Genomic DNA, 8,765 nt, shown 5'->3' with positions numbered 1-8,765 from the left:
AATCAAGAGAGCACCGTGCTGCTATCTTTAGCTAGATACCTTTGAAATGTGGTGGCGGCAAATTGAAAAATTCCACGTGCTCTTGTTTAGTAAACAAACTCACGCGCTTTTTGTCAGCTGTCATCCGCCATTTACATCGCAAACCTCAGTGCTACTCCCTTTAGGTACATAACTTTGAAATATGGTGGCGGAAATTTAAAAAGAAAAATTCTACAGCAGCCATCTCTCGACGCTAATTGCACAAGATGGTGGCTATACATGACTCCTTAAAGGTGCTTATGCAAGATGGTCGCTATACATAGGTTCTTATGAGGCACCCTTGGGATGCTTGCGCAAGATGGCTGTTATATAAGGCTCCTTATGAGACACCCTAGGGATGCTTGCGCAAGATATTGGTTGCTGTTATGAGGCGGCTTAAGGGTCCTTGCACAAGATGGCTAGAGACGCCCCTAAGGATGCTTGCGCAAGATGGCGGACGCAAGATGGCGGCTATACATAGCTCCTTATGAGACAGCCTAGGGGGTGCTCGCACAAGATGGCGGCTACTCTTATGAAGAAAGCTAGCTTAGAGGCTACTGCGCAAGATAACGGTTGCTGTTAGCATGCGGTGGAGAGCAAATTGAAATTCTATGTGCTTAATCAACAGAGCACCCTGCTGCCCTCTTTAGCTGAAATGTGGTGGTGGATAATTTGAAAAATTCTTTTGACAGGTGTCATCTTTAAACAATGGCGACTATACATAGGCTGTTAAGACCTTATCATTCTCCTCCTCCTTCTTCTCTACCTCCTCCTCTTCCTCTTCCGCCTCTTATGCAAGGCATAGCTTTATATCGAACAAGTTTAAACCTGCATCGCGAAGGCAAGCGCGTGCAGCGATAACATTATTGTACATGTTTAGACTTGCGAAACATAAGAAGAGTAGAATCAAACGCTGTACTTGATACAATATGTGATCAGAACATTGATTGATGTGTTCAGAACACAAAATAAGTGATCAAGACTAGAATCGAACACTGTACTCGATACAACATGTCTGGGGATACCCTTGTTCTAAGAAGATCAGATTGAAACATAACAAGACTAGAATCGAACACTGTACTCGATGTCGTTAACTTCAACATGTGATTAAAACATTGTTTGGTGTGTTCAGAACACTACATAAGTAGAATCGAACGTTGTACTTAATACAACATGTTAGGGGATACCTTTGTTCTAAGAAGATCAGATTGAAACATAACAAGACTAGAATTAAACACTGTACTCAATACAACACGTCAGGGGATAACTTTGTTCTAAGAAGATCAAATTGAAACATAACAAGACTAGAATCGAACACTGCACTCGATGTCGTTAAACTTAACATGTGATTCAGAACATTGATTGATGTGTTCAGATCACTAAACAACTAGAATCGAACACTGTTCTCGATGTTGTTAACTTCAACATGTGATTAGAACATTGTCTGATGTGTTCAGATCACTAAACAACTAGAATCGAACACTGTTCTCGATGTTGTTAACTTCAACATGGGATTAGAACATTGTCTGACGTGTTCAGATCACTAAACAACTAGAATTGAACACTGTACTCAATACAACACGTCAGGGGATAACTTTGTTCTAAGAAGATCAAATTGAAACATAACAAGACTAGAATCGAACACTGCACTCGATACAACATGTGATCAGAACATTGATTGATGAGTTCAGTTCACTAGCAAGTAGAACCGAACACTGTACTCGATACAACATGTCAGGGGATACCTGTGTTCTAAGAAAATTAGATTGAAACATAACAAGACTAGAATCGAACACTACACTCGATGTCGTTAACCTTAACATGTGATCCGATACAACATGTTAGGGGATACCTTTGTTCTGAAAACATTAGATTGAAACATAGCAAGACTAGAATCGAACACTGTACTCGATACAACATGTGATTAGAACATTATTTGATGTGCTCAAAGCAAAAGTACAACTTCAATGATTTACCTAGTGTAAAAATCAAAAAACACACACTGTGCACATATCGCATAGCTATCTCGCCTATCACTTGCCTAGTACGAAAATCAAAAACACACTGTGCACATATCGCATAGCTAACTCGGCAACACTTCAAATGATTTGCTTAGTGCGAAAATAAAAAATCTATACCGCGTAGCTAACTCGTTCACCGCATTGCTAAGACGCTTAGTAATTGCAAATACACTGATATATGTCATACAAAAATCAAGAAAGCACACTGCGTAGCCAACTCGCTCGGTCACTCGCTTAGTAATTGCAACACGACTAGAACACTGATACACGTTACTCTTTTTTCTCGAAACACACACACACACACACACACACGGATAAGAATGTTGCGAGATGCTACATACTTACATGTTTTTTTTAAAAAAAATAGGGGGTGAAAAATCATAAATTATATGTACACATGTTGTCTCCTCCAAGTTGTAAGACGAAATAGACGCAGTACTGCGAGTTTCCGCTATAGCTGGCGAACGGAAGTAGCATGATATCTCAGCAAAAAATACGCGTGAGCTTGCTTCCGGCTTCCGACAGTAGGAGTTCGAACCCGCTATCTCCCGAAGTAGTGAGAATGATTGCGGGTACAAGAGTGTTGAGGGTGATTCATTTGTCGGATGGAGGTGATAAGCCTTGTGCCGGCTTCTTCGGTAGGAGTAGGCTATGTGCCGGTACCGGGACATCTAGTTATAAAAGCCGCTACAACAGATTTGTCGCGAATACTGCGATTTAAAATCCTAGTCCTTTAACGTCAGGAAGGGTAACCGGTCGTAAAACTATGGTGTATGATGTAAGAGGCGGGGTGTGCAAAATGCCAGCATTAAGTAAGAGCTGTTGATGGGGACGCTAAACTTTGTGCAGACTCCTTCGAAAATGATTGTGAGTACAAGACGTTGATGGTGAGACAACTGTCGGATGGAGGCAATAATCTGTGTGCAGGCTTCTTCAGTAGGAGTAGGCTATGTGCCGGTTAACCTTAACATGTGATCCGATACAACATGTTAGGGGATACCTTTGTTCTGAAAACATTAGATTGAAACATAGCAAGACTAGAATCGAACACTGTACTCGATACAACATGTGATTAGAACATTATTTGATGTGCTGCAACAGATTTGTCGCGTATACTGCGATTTAAAATCCTAGTCCTTTAACGTCAGGAAGGGTAACCGGTCGTAAAACTATGGTGTATGATGTAAGAGGCTAGATACTAATAGTTTATGCGTCAAGAAGGGCATCTACCTATTAAACAATAGTTTGTGGTTTGGGACGCAATTTAAAATCTTGTTTCTCTCGTCAAAAATAACACCCGGCTGTAAAATTAATTCTTGCGATTTAAAATCTTAGTTCTCGCGTTAAGAAGGGTATCTAGCAGTAAAACAGATTCTCGCGAGTTAAAATCTTAGTCGTCGCGTCAAGGAGAGTAAATCCCGTAAAACTATGGTGTATGATGTAAGAGGCTAGATACTGTAATTTAAAATCTTATTTCTTGCATCTCGAAGGGTGACTAGTTTTAAAAGAAATTCTTGCGATTTAAAATCTTAGTTCCTGCACCAAGAAGAGCATCTAGCTGGAAAACCCTGATTCTCGTGTTAGAAAGGGCAACTAGTTGTAAAACAGATTCTTAATCCCAGTTCTTTGACGTCAGGAAGGGCAACCGGTCGAAAACAATCGTGTATGATGTAAGAGGCTAGATACTGCTAGTTTTGTGTCAGGAAGGGCAACCAGTCGTAAAACAGATTCTTGTGATTTAAAATCTCGCATCAGGAAGGGCAACCGGCCGTACCGTAAAACAATAGTGTATGATGTAAGAGGCTAGATACTGCTTTTTAAAATCTAAGAAGAGCATCTAGCTGTAAAACCCCGATTCTCGTGTTAAAAAGAGCATCTAGTTGTAAAACAGATTCTTAATCCCAGTTCTTTGACGTCAGGAAGGGCAACAACCGTAAAACAATAGTGTATGTTGTAAGAGTCTAGATACTGCTATTTAAAATCCTAGAAGGGCATCCAGTTGTAAAACAGATTCTTGTGATTTAAAATCTCGCGTCAGGAAGGGCAACCGGCCGTACCGTAAAACAATAGTGTATGATGTAAGAGGCTAGATACTGCTTTTTAAAATCCTAGAAGGGCATCCAGTTGTAAAACAGATTCTTGTGATTTAAAATCTCGCGTCACGAAGGGCAACCGGCCGTAAAACAGATTCTTGCGATTTAAAATCTCATGTTAGGAAGGGGGCACTCGGCTGTAAAATATATTTTTAATCCCGGCCCTGTTACGTTAGGAACCACATCTAGCTGTAAAAACAGGAGCTCCAAACATTTACAGTGTTAAGCTTTAGGAACAGGCTATGGGTTACATTTTTTGTTCTACCGCATAGAACACTATCTTTGAAGTTGTATCGGCGCAGTCAGTCAGAGCGAAGTACGGAATGCATGCGTTGACTGAAATTGTACACTCATCTTCCGGCTGTAGTAACCTTGAACGAGGACACTGCGTGCTGATAAGCCACTTGTAACTCACGGAACGTTTTCTTAACCGTGTAGCATTTAGCTGGTGTAAGTTCCTAACATAAAATAATATGATTGTACGGAGAGGTTAAAACCCAGTACCAGCACATAGACCACTCCTATCGTAAGAGCCTGCACGGCGCCGGCATATAGGCTACTCCTGTTGAAGGAGCCTGTACAAGGTTTAACACCCCCCCCCCCATCAACAGCCCTTAATGCTGGCTTTTTGCACACCCTCGAAACTGCCTAAGAATGTAATATACTACCGTAGGGAGAGGGTAAAACCCGGTGCCAGCACATAGCCTACTCCTACCGAAGAAGCCTGCACAAGGCTTAACGCCTCCATCCGACAGATGAATCACCATCAACATCTTATACTCACAATCATTTTCGAAGGAGTCTGCACAAGATTTAACGCCCACATCAACAGCCCTTACTTAATACTGGCTTTTTGCATGCCCTCGAAACTACCTAAGAATGTAATATACAACAGTAGGGAGAGGGTAAAACCCAGTGCCGGCACATAGCCTACTCCTGCTGAAAGAGCCTGCACAAGGCTTATCGCCTCCATCCGACAGATGAATCACCCTCAACATCTTGTACTCACAATCATTTTCGGGGAAGCCTGCACAAGGTTTAACGCCCCCATCAACAGCCCTTACTTAATACTGGCTTTTTGCATGTCCTCGAAACTACCTAAGAATGTGATATACAATAGTAGGGAGAGGGTAAAACTCGGTGCCGGCACATAGCCTACTCCTACCGATAAAGCCCGCACACAGCTTATCACCTCCATCCGACAGATGAATCACCATCAACATCTTATACTCACAATCATTTTCGAAGGAGCCTGTACAAGGTTTAACGTCCCCATCAACAGACCTTACTTAATGCTGGCTTTTTGCACGCCCTCGAAACTACCTAAGAATGTGATATACAATAGTAGGGAGAGGGTAAAACTCGGTGCCGGCACATAGCCTACTCCTACCGAAAAAGCCTGCACACAGCTTATCACCTCCATCCGACAGATGAATCGCCATCAACATCTTATACTCACAATCATTTTCGAAGGAGCCTGTACAAGGTTTAACGTCCCCATCAACAGCCCTTACTTAATGCTAGCTTTTTGCACGCCCTCGAAACTACCTAAGAATGTAATATACAACAGTAGGGAGAGGGTAAAACCCAGTGCCGGCACATAGCCTACTCCTACCGATGAAGCCTGCACACAGCTTATCGCCTCCATCCGACAGATGAATCGCCATCAACATCTTGTACTCACAATCATTTTCGAAGGAGACTGCACAAGGTTTAACATCACCATCAACAGCCCTTACTTAATACTGGCTTCTTGCACACCCCCGAAACTACCTGAGAATGTAATATGTAACAGTAGGATCGCCCCAATCAGACAGATGAATCACACTCAACACTCTTGTACCCGCAATTATTCTCACTACTTCGGGAGATAGCGGGTTCGAACTCCTACTGTCGGAAGCCGTAAAAAATAGCAAATGCTAGGCGAGGGACCTGCGCGATCGTCATAACGTGTAATTACATGATCTAGCCGGATGCCCTTCCTGACGGCATAAGTTGCCAGGATATGAATCGCGGTATCCATCATTGTGTCTGACTTGCGTGTATGCAAGCTCACGCGTATTTTTCTGCTGAGATATCATGCTACTTCCGTTCGCCAGCTATAGCGGAAACTCGCAGTACTGCGTCTATTTCGTCTTACAACTTGGAGGAGACAACATGTGTACATATAATTTATGATTTTTCACCCCCCTATTTTTTAAAAAAACATGTAAGTATGTAGTATCTCGCAACATTCTTATCCATGTGTGTGTGTGTGTGTGTGTGTGTGTGTGTGTGTGTGTGTGTGTGTGTGTTTCGAGAAAAAAGAGTAACGTGTATCAGTGTTCTAGTCGTGTTGCAATTACTAAGCGAGTGACCGAGCGAGTTGGCTACGCAGTGTGCTTTCTTGATTTTCGTATGACATATATCAGTGTATTTGCAATTACTAAGCGTCTTAGCAGTGCGGTGAACGAGTTAGCTACGCGGTATAGATTTTTTATTTTCGCACTAAGCAAATCATTTGAAGTGTTGCCGAGTTAGCTATGCGATATGTGCACAGTGTGTTTTTGATTTTCGTACTAGGCAAGTGATAGGCGAGATAGCTATGCGATATGTGCACAGTGTGTGTTTTTTGATTTTTACACTAGGTAAATCATTGAAGTTGTACTTTTGCTCTGAACACATCAAACAATGTTCTAATCACATGTTGTATCGAGTACAGTGTTCGATTCTAGTCTTGCTATGTTTCAATCTAATGTTTTCAGAACAAAGGTATCCCCTAACATGTTGTATCGGATCACATGTTAAGGTTAACGACATCGAGTGCAGTGTTCGATTCTAGTCTTGTTATGTTTCAATCTAATTTTCTTAGAACAAAGGTATCCCCTGACATGTTGTATCGAGTACAGTGTTCGGTTCTACTTGTTTTGTGAACTGAACACATCAATCAATGTTCTGATCACATGTTGTATCGAGTGCAGTGTTCGATTCTAGTCTTGTTATGTTTCAATTCGATCTTCTTAGAACAAAGTTATCCCCTGACGTGTTGTATTGAGTACAGTGTTCGATTCTAGTTGTTTAGTGATCTGAACATATCAATCAATGTTCTGAATCACATGTTAAGGTTAACGACATCGAGTGCAGTGTTCGATTCTAGTCTTGTTATGTTTCAATTTGATCTTCTTAGAACAAAGGTATCCCCTAACATGTTGTATTAAGTACAACGTTCGATTCTACTTATGTAGTGTTCTGAACACACCAAACAATGTTTTAATCACATGTTGAAGTTAACGACATCGAGTACAGTGTTCGATTCTAGTCTTGTTATGTTTCAATCTGATCTTCTTAGAACAAGGGTATCCCCTGACATGTTGTATCGAGTACAGTGTTCGATTCTAGTCTTGATCACTTATTTTGTTTTCTGAACACATCAATCAATGTTCTGATCACATGTTGTATCGAGTACAGCGTTTGATTCTACTCTTCTTATGTTTCGCAAGTCTAAACATGTACAATAATGTTATCGCTGCACGCGCTTGCCTTCGCGATGTAGGTTTAAACTTGTTCGATATAAAGCCATGCCTTGACATAAGAGGCGGAGGAGGAGGTAGAGAAGGAGGAGGAGGAGAATGGTAAGGTCTTAACAGCCTATGTATAGTCTCCATTGTTTAAAGATGACACCTGTCAAAAGAATTTTTCAAATTATCCACCACCACATTTCAGCTAAAGAGGGCAGCAGGGTGCTCTGTTGATTAAGCACATAGAATTTCAATTTGCTCTCCACCGCATGCATAACAGCAACCGTTATCTTGCGCAGTAGCCTCTAAGCTAGCTTTCTTCATAAGAGTAGCCGCCATCTTGTGCGAGCACCCCCTAGGCTGTCTCATAAGGAGCTATGTATAGCCGCCATCTTGCGTCCGCCATCTTGCGCAAGCATTCTTAGGGGCGTCTCTAGCCATCTTGCGCAAGGACCCTTAAGCCGCCTCATAAGAGCAACCACCATCTTGCGCAAGCATCCCTAGGGTGTCTCATAAGGAGCCTTGTATAACCGCCATCTTGCGCAAGCATCCCAAGGGTGTCTCATAAGAACCTATGTATAGGGAGCATTGCAGCACTGAGGTTTGTGATGCAAGATGGCGGATGACAGCTGTCAGAAAAAAGCACGTGAGTTTGTTTCCAAACAAGAGCACGTGGAATTTGCCACCGCCACAAAGAGGGCAGCACGGTGCTCTCTTGATTAAAGATGGCTGCTGTCACGTGGAATTCAAAGGTATCTAGCTAAAGAGGGCAGCACGGTGCTCTCTGGATTAAAGATGGCTGCTGTCAAAAAGCATTTTTCACATTATCCGCCTCCACATTTCAAAGGTAAGTAGCTAAATAGGGCAGCACTGTGCTCTCTTGATTAAAGATGGCGGATGACAGCTGTCAAAAAAGCACGTGGATTTGTTTACAAATTCAAATCTCGCGCTAGTGAGGTTAAGTTGGTACTACTGAGATTTATGCCTGTCAAGATGGCAGTACTGATGTTAGCGATGCGTTGTTGTCTGTCAAAAAGCACGTGGCTGTCAAAAAACACGTGGCTTTGTTTACCTCGCGCTAGTTAGGTTAGTTGGTACTACTGAGGTTTAGACCCGTCAAGATGGCAGTACTGAGG

Source organism: Anabrus simplex, chromosome 9, assembly GCF_040414725.1.
Source record: "Anabrus simplex isolate iqAnaSimp1 chromosome 9, ASM4041472v1, whole genome shotgun sequence".
NCBI classification, from domain to species: Eukaryota; Metazoa; Arthropoda; class Insecta; order Orthoptera; family Tettigoniidae; genus Anabrus; species Anabrus simplex.
The sequence above is the reverse complement of the archived record's forward strand: the minus strand, read 5'-3'. Positions refer to the sequence as shown.